Source organism: Tachysurus vachellii, chromosome 17 (assembly GCF_030014155.1).
Source record: "Tachysurus vachellii isolate PV-2020 chromosome 17, HZAU_Pvac_v1, whole genome shotgun sequence".
Lineage (NCBI taxonomy): Eukaryota > Metazoa > Chordata > Actinopteri > Siluriformes > Bagridae > Tachysurus > Tachysurus vachellii.
Window position 1 is genome coordinate 21296242 of NC_083476.1, and position 12500 is coordinate 21308741.

Here is a 12500-nt window from a genome sequence, read left to right on the forward strand (position 1 = left end):
TGTGTTTCACGCAGCTTCACGGCAGAGAGTCACAGAGACACTCTCTCTCTCTCTCTCTCTCTCTCTCTCTCTCTCTCTCTCTCTCTCTCTCTCTCTCAGGCTCTTGCTCTCTTTACTCACTGTCTCTCTCTCTTTCTTTCTCTTTCGCTCTCTTTACTCACTGTCTCTCTCTCTCTCTCTCTCTCTCTCTCTCTGTCTCTCTCTTTACTCACTGTCTCTCTCTTTCTCGCTCTCTTTACTCACTGTCTCTCTCTCTCTCTCTACTCACTGTCTCTCTCTCTCTCTCTCGCTCTCTTTACTCACTGTCTCTCTCTTTCTCTCTCGCTCTCTTTACTCACTGTCTCGCTCTTTCTCTCTCGCTCTCTTTACTCACTGTCTCTCTCTTTCTCTCTCGCTCTCTTTACTCACTGTCTCTCTCTCTCTCTCGCTCTCTTTACTCACTGTCTCTTTCTCTCTCTCTGTCTCTCTCTCGCTCTCTTTACTCGCTCTCTTTACTCACTGTCTCTCTCTCTCTCTCTCGCTCTCTTTACTCACTGTCTCTCTCTTTCTCTCTCGCTCTCTTTACTCACTGTCTCTCTCTCTCTCTCGCTCTCTTTACTCACTGTCTCTCTCTTTCTCTCTCGCTCTCTTTACTCACTGTCTCTTTCTCTCTCTCTGTCTCTCTCTCGCTCTCTTTACTCAGTGTCTCTCTCTCTTTCTCTCTCATGCTCTTTACTCACTGTCTCTCTCTCTCTCTCTCTCGCTCTCTTTACTCAGTGTCTCTCTCTCTTTCTCTCTCATGCTCTTTACTCACTGTCTCTCTCTCACGCTCTTTACTCAGTCTCTCTCTCTCTCTTTCTCTCTCACTCTCTTTACTCACTGTCTCTCTCTCTCGCGCTCTTTACTCAGTCTCTCTCTCGCTCTCTTCCCTCACTGTCTCTCTCTCTTTCTCCCTCGTTCTCTTCACTCAGCGTTTCTCTCTCTATTCACCCACCATCTCTCTCTTGACTCTTTCTTTCTCTCTCTCTTTATTCACCCACCATCTCTCTCTTCACTCTCTCTTCACTCTCTCTCTCTCTCTTCACTCACTGTCTCTCTCTTTCTCTCTCGTTCTCTTTACTCAGCGTTTCTCTCTCTATTCACCCACCATCTCTCTCTTCACTCTCTCTTCTTAGGATTGACATTTATTATCATCTGCAATTCTATATCAGTCCTTGATTTAATAAATACTTTATTTAATATGCTTATGGCTCCATAGAAATGGAAGCTATTTATTTATTTATTTATTTATTTATTTATTTATTTATCCATCCATCCATCCACCCTAGTGTAGATACTTTAATCATTACTTACTTGCTAGAAACTCTGATTTTAACTTCCTGCTTTATTTCTCCATCAGGACTTTTCTCACTGCTGGAATTGTTTTCTAGTGAAACTGTAAAAAGTTGCTGATGATCTGTTTTGACGCGTTATGTCGCGGTGTCACATCGGAGACGTTAACCACCGAGTTTGGCGCAGAAAAGATCTGAGTAAATAAAAATTCTAATAAAAATTATATCTGTCTAATAAATATTATAGAAATAAATTAGCGTCTAAGAAATAACTCTTTAACTAGACACTAATCTCTGATATCAATGACATCGCTTCTTGAAAATGAGCTGCGGTTCTGTTTCTTTTTTCGGAAATGACTTTGAATCCGATAACATCACCGCGTCCGCAATTAACATCTGCTTCCCATCGACGTCTGTGCACACGGATGACCTGAAAAGCTTTCAGTGGTGGAGAATGTTTCTTCATCTCACACTCGTTATTGGTTAAATGTGCGTTCTGGTCAATGTTTTTGTTTTTCCCCTGACGGACATTAAAGTGTGTGTGTGTTAGGCTTCATTACGGATGGATGTTGTATCGTGGACCATCGTAAAATGTAAAAAAAAAACAACAACAAAAAAAAAAAAAACAGCTTGTTTAATAGCTTCGACTTTCACGAATACTTTACAGATCAATACACAGAGCGATTTCTGACAAGTGTGCAATATGGCTGAGGCTTAATTGAAGTTTCAAGAGTGTGAACGAAGGCAATTACTGAAGATATGTTACAGACGTAGTTTTGTTTTACAAGCGAATCCCAGGTGAAATCCACTCGCAAAAACGTGCACTAGTCTCGCATCGCTTCACATCGCCTCTGTATTTGCTTAAACAACCCAATAATGTGGGATAAGAGGTCAGATGTATGGAAGATGCGGCCTAACGTGTACTTGACGAGACTAACTGTGACACTTTTCCACTCCCTGTTGAGCTCGGAATGATTTTTCTTGGCACTTTCCAGACGCGCCAGCGGGTGAAAGCAGACTTGATGGAAGTCGGAGTGTTTTTGAGCTCCATGGCCCTGAAACGATGTTCCAACTGTCAGCATCAGTCCAAGCATGGATCTGGAGCCACAGCACCACAGAGTCAGTCAAGATACAACTAATGAGGCCACCAGAGAGAATGCAAAAAAAAAAAAAAAAAAAGACAAAGAAAAAAATAAGTTGGCCTTGTTTGACACAGACATACCAGTCTACCGCGTCTACCTAAGCGACTCTCAGCCCTTAGGATCGACAACTGTGTCGCAGGTCATCGTTTGATCTCTTCTTGTCTTGTGTCTCTTCTGAGCCTTGAACCGGCCCTGAATGTTCCTTCCTCTGAGCCATGTACGAGCTTTCGGGAAACATCACAGCCAGAAGAAATTAGCTGCTGTAGCCATTAGTGAAGCTGTTCGTGAAATGACATCTTCACTGCTTCTTTTTAGGAGAGCTCAGGACTCCCGTAGTGTTGGGGCAAGCTAGCACTATTGTACGCAGTTAACAGGAACACGCTCCCAAAGAAGCTACCGTTAAAATGTGTCAAGATGTGGATACCTAGTATGTAGTCGTCTACAACAGTTTTGAGAAAGAAAGAAAGAAAGAAAGAAAGAAAGAAAGAAAGAAAGAAAGAAAGAAAGAAAGAAAGAAAGAAAGATTTTCGCACCCAAACCTGTGACATCACAGGACCAATAGAGAGAGATTCAAATTGTTTAAAAATGCTTCTTTGTCATATTTAATTTTTAAATATTAAAGCCCATAAAAATGGTTTCATAGCTTTGGTATGATTCTGTATATATTGGTGTATTTCCTTCTGAAACAGGAAGTCAGACTGCTTAAAGGTGCGGTGCACAATCTCTGAAAGCTAATGTTGACATTTGAAATCACCAAAACAAACACGCCCCAACTCAAATGAGTGTGACCCCTGTTTTGATAGCTCCGCCCCACACATACATACGTAACCCAGGCAACTATTATGGCGGAACCTGTTGGGGCGGCTGGACGAGGGGATATTTTTATCAGTAAATGAACACAATGAGTAATACTATGGTAATACAAATGTGTTTTTGTAGTACTGTGTGTTGTACCGTGAAAGGTTTAGCTCCGTTTCACGCGGAAGACGACGTTCGACACCTGTCAGTGTTTCATTCGCTTTCTGCTAATGTCAGACACGCGCACTGAACGCTCTTTCCGCCGCATACTGACAAGACACGCCCCTTTCTGCTCATTGGCTACACGTTTGTTTTGTTTTCTGAAGCGTTTTTCAAACATTGTGCACCCCACCTTTAACTCTTTAACTGAGTCACACAACAACCAATAGAAATGGATATTTGTCACACATACTGCATGCCCCAGACAAGTTAAACACAAACCGCAAGTCTTTTACTGACTCTTTTGTGCCTTTGTTGCTAAAAACACCTTTGAAATGCTTAAAATGAAATTAAATAATTTTCCCCTCAAACCCGTGTCTCGAGAGCACTAAACCAAACAGTGATGATGATTTACACGTATACGAATCATCAAGAAAAAAAATTGTATTCTCTGTTGATATGTTAAGTCTATCTGTAGTGTTGTGTCAGTGTCTGTTAACCTAAAGGGAAGGCTGCTATATAAATACAACTCAATTACAAATACATCTGGCTTCTATCCATCTGTAGCACTCGTATATAGATAGAATGACACCAGAGTTGCATGTGTTTGGAGTAAACAGAGGGATTTGTCAGCTCTAGCTGGCGTAGGTTAAACATGTTTACAAAAAGGAGGTAGTCCGCTACGTTTCTGGAGACGACGAGCGCGACACAAAGGACACGGATTCCGAGAAGTGTGATTTTAAGATCATCGCTTGGAACCCAGCAGTGGATTAACTCGCTATTTGACCTTTACACAAAATCTGTGATGCATCCACTCAACCTCTGTGTCTCAAGATTAAGCATTTGAATAGGCTCTAAGGTCAAGCTCTCTATTGTGTTCCTGCCAGGCTTGAGCCGAACGCTCCAGGGAGGCAGCGGGTTCACACACAAAACAGTTGCCAGTTCTCCGCAAGATGTTTTTTATTATTTTTTTTCCGTTGTTCTCTAAGGATCCGGTGAATGGAAAAGCTCCAACATTTTCCTCTGTAACCACGGGACGATGTAAAACAGAGTCTGAAACCAGGTTCATGATGCAAACAAAAAAAAAAATCTCTCATACTTTCTATGTTGTGCTGAGTTATGGTCTCTGTCTGGAGAGGTGCAGAAGCTCAGAAGCTCCACAGATCAGCATTTACAGATGGTTTAGATGAGTCTGAAAGCTTTAGAGCTCGATTGTTCTGTTCTCCTTCTTAATCGTGTTGTAATTTTGCTTGGCGGAAACAACATGGGCTTACAGCGAGGAACAGAAATCTCAGTGCACGTGTTCTGTTAAGGTAAAACAAATGAAACAAGATGATACATGACTTTTGGGTTCTAATGTAATATGATGAACATTGATCAAGGATTCTGAAGAAATTTTAAGATCATTAGTGAGATCGGAGGGGCACGGTGGCTTAGTGGTTAGCACTTAGTGGTTAGCACACCTCCAGGGTTGGGGGTTGGGGGTTCGATTCCCACCTCTGCCTTGTGTGTGTGGAGTTTGCATGTTCTCCCGGTGCCTCGGGGGTTTCCTCCGGGTACTCCGGTTTCCTCCCCCGGTCCAAAGACATGCATGGTAGGTTGATTGGCATCTCTGGAAAATTGTCCGTAGTGTGTGAGTGAATGAGAGTGTGTGTGTGTGTGCCCTGCGATGGGTTGGCACTCCGTTCAGGGTGTATCCTACCATGCATGTCTTTGGACCGGGGGAGGAAACCGGAGTACCTGGAGGAAACCCCCGAGGCATGGGTAGAACATGCAAACATGCACACGCAAACATGAACATGCAAACATGCACGGGTAGAACATGCAAACTCCACACACACAAGGTGGAGGCGGGAATCGAACCCCCAACCCTGGAGGTGTGAGGCGAAAGTACTAACCACTAAGCCACCATGCCCCCCAGGTTCAAATCTTATAAAGATAATAATGATCTCATACCCAGAAATGAATTTTAAGCTCAGGTTAATACACAACAGCACAGAGGAAAAAAAGACATTTTAGACATTTTCAAAACCTTCAAATTCAGTGACTAAATGATTTAAGACCAGGGAGTGATTTAATTGGATGAACACGTTAGCGTAATTTTTAACTCATCTTGACAAACTGTCAGGCGTCTTTCTCAACAAGTGGAACAATCTCTAGCGACATTTTCAAAAGGAGTCGGATTAAATTTGGTCCAAAACACAATTCGGTCATTACAGTTTGTGATTCTGTAGAAACACGAGACACTTAAAATAAACCTGAACTGGAGCCACGCTTGTAAACGGTGAGGTGTGTGAAAAGCCAAAAATATGAGGTCAGCCTTCAGTAAAATGGAATGAAGAAGCTGTTTATGTTCTAGCAGCTGCTGTGCTGCTCATTCACAGGCTCTAAATCGAGCTTCAAGAATGGCTTCACCACCCTGTAAATCCATCACCGTGTTCCAGTCCAGACCAGAAGAGCCGATAGAAAGAGAGAAAGATCTCACGAACGATCTGCTGTATATTGTCGTGACAATAAGCAGCAATAACTGAAACCCTGGAGGGAAACAAGGACACAGCAGCTGAAAGCAGTGATAGCACTCCATGAAGTGATGAAGTGAAAATTATTTATTGACCTAATGCCCAGTGGTCTGTAAATCATGCATGAATTTGGAGTAGGGGTGTGATTTAAAATTGCGGACAGCTACGAGTAATAGATGGGCGTGAGAAAGCGTTCCATACGATGAAAAAGATAAGTGGAAGGCGTTAGGAATCCAAAAGTGAAAACCATTGATTTGTTTTTCTCCACCTGATTGCTTTTTGTTGTGGCCCAGATGTGTTTGATGTAGCAGAAGACGAGGCCAGAGGAGGAGAGAAGGGCTGAGGGAGAGATTTGTAAATTCCAGGTCGAGGATCAAGGATGATCCGACAGGTGCCAGAGCAGGTGAATCGCAAGGAAAATTGTATTAGCGCTATAATCGTTCTTTTGATCAGGGTTTCGGCTGCTGTTCATCCCGTCATTTTGTCGCCCAGAGACCAGATTTATGCACCTCGACAAATAAAAACGGAAGTTATCTCAGCAGCTGAATGTGTATCACGGAGGGATTACGGAGGCATGCGTGTCAAATACGAGTCTCTGGAAGCTTCTGGAGAACATAAAAATGGACAACTAAGTGTCGCACCTTAGCAATGTGTGGTCCGTTTGCATACAGCGATCTTGCCGTGCTGTTATAATATCCTGAAGGTCTTTTCACACCTGAACTATTTCCCTGTGATTATAAAGTGGTGTAAACAGAATCCTGGGTTGTGTAGTTGGAGGTTTCACACTGCTCCTACTGTCCCCGGGGTTAACACTGAATCCTGGCTCTTCATAATCTGACCTTGTGTCACACTGTACATTCCTAAACCCTGCTGGAACCTTCTTCTTATTTGCATATTCGCGTATCAACGATCCTGATTGGATAAATCCAGCAGGCGGCCGCTTTAAATAACGGCTCGTCTCACGCTTTCACATCAGTGAGGAAAAAAAGTTCAGCTCTGTGGTTCTGCACCCGAGCAGGTTCTGTTATCTTTCACAGCTTTATCGTCTTTTTTTGCTCTTTTTAAGTTTGTCGTTTAGTCGACCGGCCGTTTGTTCGTCCGTATCAGACCTGCTCTAATGTTTCAGTGTGACGTATTTCCCCCTCGCTACGGCTCACACTTCCGTGATGTTCTGTGTTTTGTCTCCTGACTCTATCTACAGAGCCGTTTTTGTTCGGTGTTGTTCAGCTACGTCCTGGTTTTCACCTGATACGAAGCCGAAGCATGTTCGCTTTCTGATCGGGTGACTGTTGCTAAGCAACAAGCCGTAACATTGTACCAGCGCATCGTTTCACACCATACAGGTTTGTCACTGTGATGCAGTACAATTAGTACAATTCTAACCAATCACGAAAGCTCCAGATGACACATTTGAACAATCACGTACGTCTTTGCTATTTTACTTCTTCTTATTATTATTATTTGATCACAACTTATCTGTCTGGGGCACGGCGGCTTAGCGGTTAGCACGTTCGCCTCACACCTCCAGGGTTGGGGGTTCGATTCCCGCCTCCACCTTGTGTGTGTGGAGTTTGCATGTTCTCCCCGTGCCTCGGGGGTTTCCTCCGGGTACTCCGGTTTCCTCCCCCGGTCCAAAGACATGCATGGTAGGTTGATTGGCATCTCTGGAAAATTGTCCGTAGTGTGTGATTGTGTGAGTGAATGAGAGTGTGTGTGTGCCCTGTGATGGGTTGGCACTCCATCCTGCCTTGATGCCCGATGATGCCTGAGATAGGCACAGGCTCCCCGTGACCCGAGGTAGTTCGGATAAGCAGTAGATAATGAGTGAGAACTTAACTGTCTCTGTTTCCCAGAAAAATCTAATTTACTCATTCCCAGTCCACCGTATTTCTAAGGTCCCCGACCCTAGATCTCGGTTCGAGCTCTTTGTCCTCGATGGCAGACATAATATTGAATGTGAACATTTACAATTTTGTCATTCACTGTCCTGAGTTATTGCTTATAGCCTATAAACTCGGCATTTATAACTGCAGGACTGCTATTAATTACGTCTGCCACACTACATTATCCATAACGCTCTTGTCTGTAATAGGTGTGTATTTATATATATATCTGTGAACTTGTCACGAAGACACCTCAGCACGTAGCCTTTCACACGTTTCTGCACACACAAGATGGTCTTATCGCCATCACCGGTTAGAAGATTGGACCTAATCATTCTTACGAGGACGGACCTTTTACGCATACTAAAGCACGGACATTAAAGATTCAGTGTGCTGATTAAAGTTAAGTCCTGCTCAGCCAGCACAAAGACCTTCCTGTACAAATCTTACTTACCGATACTGCAGTGTCACATCTGAGCGTCTAGAAAAGAAACTCTTCTTAGCGGATTAGCGAAACACTATGCATGTGATAAACAATGTTACATATTAGCATACACTTTAACCTTGTGGCTAAAACATCGTTTTTATACGAAATATTCAACTACTACTGTCTAGAGTTCTAGATTATTCCAAATAAACAGTATGCTAATGTATTTGTATGCTAACGGTTAGGGTTTGTGAGCTGATCTACTGTAAACTGTATGTATGCGGAAGAGGGCGGATAGCCTTTATTTTCCCAGTGTGTTATAACGCAACAGTTATAAGCGGTTATAAGCTGTCTGGATTCAAAGGATTGTCTCAAAGAAGCATATGTTAGACTACAAAGATGCCTAGAGGGAACGATTTGACCCCTAAATGACCAATTTGTGGTCTTGGGAAATGTCTTGGGTGGATCGCTAACATTGTTTAGGATTAAAATCAACACATATAAACTCTGTGTGTTACTGCATTCCATTTTTCTCCGGAATAAACACTCCTCAACCATCTGAGGTCTCATGAGCTGACGAGACTTACTGGACAGACTGCATTTTAATTTTGGTGAGAAAAAGAAAAGAAAACAAAGCCAATAAAGGTCTTTTATCTGAGTAAGACCATTACATTTATTACTATGACATCATAATCATTTGGAACGCCTAATGACACACAACCGTACAGTCAGCTGATAGCAGAAAGCTGATGTGAAACTGTTGAGACACTGCACACAGAATACAGGGCTGAAAAACACAACCGGCTTTTTTACTCCTGGCTGATACAGGATTCAGACTTGTGCATCCTAACTTTTAGCGAGGTCGTATGTGTCACTCTGATAAAGTCGAGAGCCGTGACGAGGCGACGGAGCTAACCAGAGCCCGAGGCTACGTGTAAACGGAGATGGCAGCTAACCCGAGAGATCCTCCGGCAGCTGGACCGCGAGGAGCTTCGTAAAACTTTTAGTGGTGAAGAAATGACCAATAGCATCAGTGCCTGTGTCTGATTCATTTCTGAAAAGCCGTGTTCCTGTCGTTCCCATCCCGAGCCTGCTAAAAAAAGTTTGAAAAAAACACACACACAAACACACACACACACACACACTTTTCCTGCATTCATTCGAATCTCATAATCAGCATCAAGTCGAGTTTTTCAAACCTGCCACAGGTTCCATCTGAGTCTTTTTTCCCTCAGTGTAGTAATGTTTTCTCAGCAAAATAACTTCATGTCAGTCTCGTACGCAGTGATTAAAGTTATCAGATGAAAATGTGGGTGTCGTTTAGCCCTGCGTCGCGTAATCCGCTGCCTTTAACGGCCGCTCCGGAGCCAAAGGCTCACAATCTTCCTTTCAGTCTAATCAAGCGTCGATTGTCCTAAAGTGTGATGTGGCATAATTACGAGAGCATTTCGAGAGGCTGGGTGGAACTTTGTAGAGCTGCGTTTGTGCAGATTACGGAGGATATGATGTGTCATAGAGTGAATAGAATGATGGATAAACAGACGGAGAACGTTGGAAAACGTTTTGGAAAAAAATACAGAAGTCATGTAACTAGGTCATGAAGTAGAGTGAAGACAATCTGAATTGTTACTTAGTTCGACTCTACAGGACGTGCAAATCTTCTTCACATTCTATTATTATGTTATAATTATTAAACTAAATGAACACTGATGGGGTAAATCAGGCGAGATCAAGAGGGAACTGAACCTCTTTCACCTCTCGCTTAATGGCGAGCCGAGCTGAGGTTTGATCTTTTTTCTTTTTTTTCTTTTTCGGTGAAATCCATTTAGTCGTCCTCCATTTAAAGCTCACTAACATTTTTAGCTATTTGTTTACACTTTAAAAAGCCTGGCAATCCATGATTACTCCAATTTTTATCCATTTGCACTGATAGTTTGGTGACATCGTTAGAAAAAAAAAACAGGCTTTGTGCACAATGGTAAGAAAATCACAATGAACAATTTAATTGTGCAGGAAAATAAAAAATAAAGCTTAATAAAAACAAGATCAATAATCATTTCAGGGTTATGCCTAGCTGAGAAGGTCAGAAACTGCTTGGTGGAAGCGGCAAGAGTATTCTGCAAAAAAAAAAAAACCCTCATGACATTATTATGTTTTTCATTTTCATCTCCAGTAACATTTGTAGTGATGTTTGAGCTCCTAAAGCTAAATTTAGTAATAACACGAGAAGTCAAGTTTGGTAAGATAAGGACACGTTTCACTTTTTAGATGTTTGTTTTATCTTCGTTAATGTTTTCCCAGAGATCCTCCAAATAATAGCTTGACATTCATGAGGTTCAGTTAAAACGAGCTCCTGCCTTCGACATATCGGAGAGGAAGGCTAGCGCTTGGCTGGATTCTTAGCGATAAGCCCGTATTGAGCCGATGACATTTGAAGGCGGATTTGATTCGACTGATCGCGCTCCTTGGCTGTTTACCGAGGCCTCTGTCTCCTGCATTTGCATCGTACCTCACCGGTCACAAGCAAACATTTATACAGAACTTCCTGTGAGCCAAAGGAAAGACAAACAAGATGGAACTAGCATGCTGAGATGTTCTGTAGTGTGTGTTGGAGCAATGCATGAAATCATGAAGATACAGGATGAAGAAAAACAAAAAAACATCTTCTTAGAGCTGCATAAACGTCTTCAAAGTGACATTAACTCGCATTATTGTTCTTTATAGAGTAGATACAGCACCACTGGAGCAGTGAGAGTTAAGGGCCTTTCTCAGGGGCCCACCAGTTGCAGCTTGGTTGTGGCAGTGTTGCAGCTTGAATCCTGATCCTCCAATCAACAACCCAGAGCCAACCACTTGAGCCCCATCACAGAGGAGAGCTGAAAATCATCTCCAAACACCAAGACTAAAACTACTGTAGTTGCAAGGTACCTACCCTGTCTGAGGCACAAAGAGAGAGGGAGAGAGACAGAGAGAGAGAGAGTCAGAGAGAGACAGACAGAGAGAGAGAGAGAGACAGAGAGAGAGAGAGAGAGAGAGAGAGAGAGAGAGAGAGACAAAGAGAGAGAGAGACAGAGAGAGACAGAGAGAGAGAGAGAGAGTGCTGAAAATCACACTGAGTTATAGATGCATAGTAAGATTAAATGACAGTGTGTGTGTGTATGTGTGTGTGTGTGTGTGTGTGTGTGTGTGTGTGTGTGTGCATTCTCTCCAACCCTTCTGCCCTCGACTCAAACAATCAGGTCCACACACAAAAAGCCCCTTTCATTTCTGAACAGTTAAATAGTTACAGTGCCGAAGCAGATGAGAGCATTTTTCATCCGCTCACTTCTCCGTCTCCTCGCGAGGGTTCGCTGACACAGGCAGCTCTGTTTCACCGTGCCGGGACCGTCGTCTTGATCACGATCGTTTGCAGCTCACGGAGAACAATCATTGCCTCTCTCTCTCTGTTTCACACACACACTCTCTCATTCTTTCTTGCGCTTTACAGAAAAGCGGCTTTGCATAATGGCAGCTGTGTTTTGCGGCAGCGGTTGGCGTCTAAAAGAAGGTGTGGGAGGACTGATTGATAAGGTGGCAGACATTTTGATTAACAAATGCTAATCACGGTCGCTCTCTGCAGAGTCATTTCGCTCGGATGGTTGTTTGTGTGAAATGGCTGGAGTGTGTGTCCTGAAAGTTGATTCTCAGAGCTACCTAAAGCACAACGTAGTGTTTGAAGGCCATACAGTGCATGACATGACCTGACATGACATAAAACCTACATTGCTTATTCTGACGGATCTTTACCTTTACAAGATTGTCGATTTTGACGTCCGCCTAAAAATGATCTGACGGCTTTATGTTATGCCACAAACCTTACATTTACATTTACATTTACATTTACAGCATTTGGCAGACGCCCTTATCCAGAGCGACGTACATAAGTGCTTAAATCTCTAACATTGAATACATTAATGCTGGATCACTAAGTTACATACTTAAGATACCATGAGTTTAAAACATTTGTTCAAAGTTACAATGAAAAAGTATCAAAGTTGTTTTTTTTTTTTTAAATGCAAAGATAAGGAAAGAAGTGCTAGTTGAAGTGTTTCCTGAATAAGTAGGTCTTCAACCGCCGCTTGAAAATAGCCAGTGACTCAGCTGTCCGGACCTCTAGGGGAAGTTCATTCCACCACCTTGGTGCCAGAACAGAGAAGAGTCTTGTAGTATACTTGCCTCTTACCCTGAGAGATGGTGGAACCAGTCGAGCAGTGCTGGTAGAT

General features: G+C 42.8%; 1 protein-coding gene across 3 annotated transcripts in view; it reads left to right on the forward strand.

Moving 5' to 3' along the window:
- sgcd (sarcoglycan, delta (dystrophin-associated glycoprotein)) overlaps nt 1-12500 on the forward strand; it is a 173553-nt gene that overhangs the window by 72186 nt on the left and 88867 nt on the right. The window contains exon 1 of one of the 3 annotated variants that reach the window (XM_060891606.1): nt 10994-11162. The exons of the other annotated variants lie outside the window; for them this stretch is intronic. The gene's annotated coding sequence lies outside the window, so the exon portion shown is untranslated. Of the gene's footprint in view, nt 1-10993; nt 11163-12500 lie in introns of those variants that run through there. 3 annotated transcript variants of the gene reach the window in all.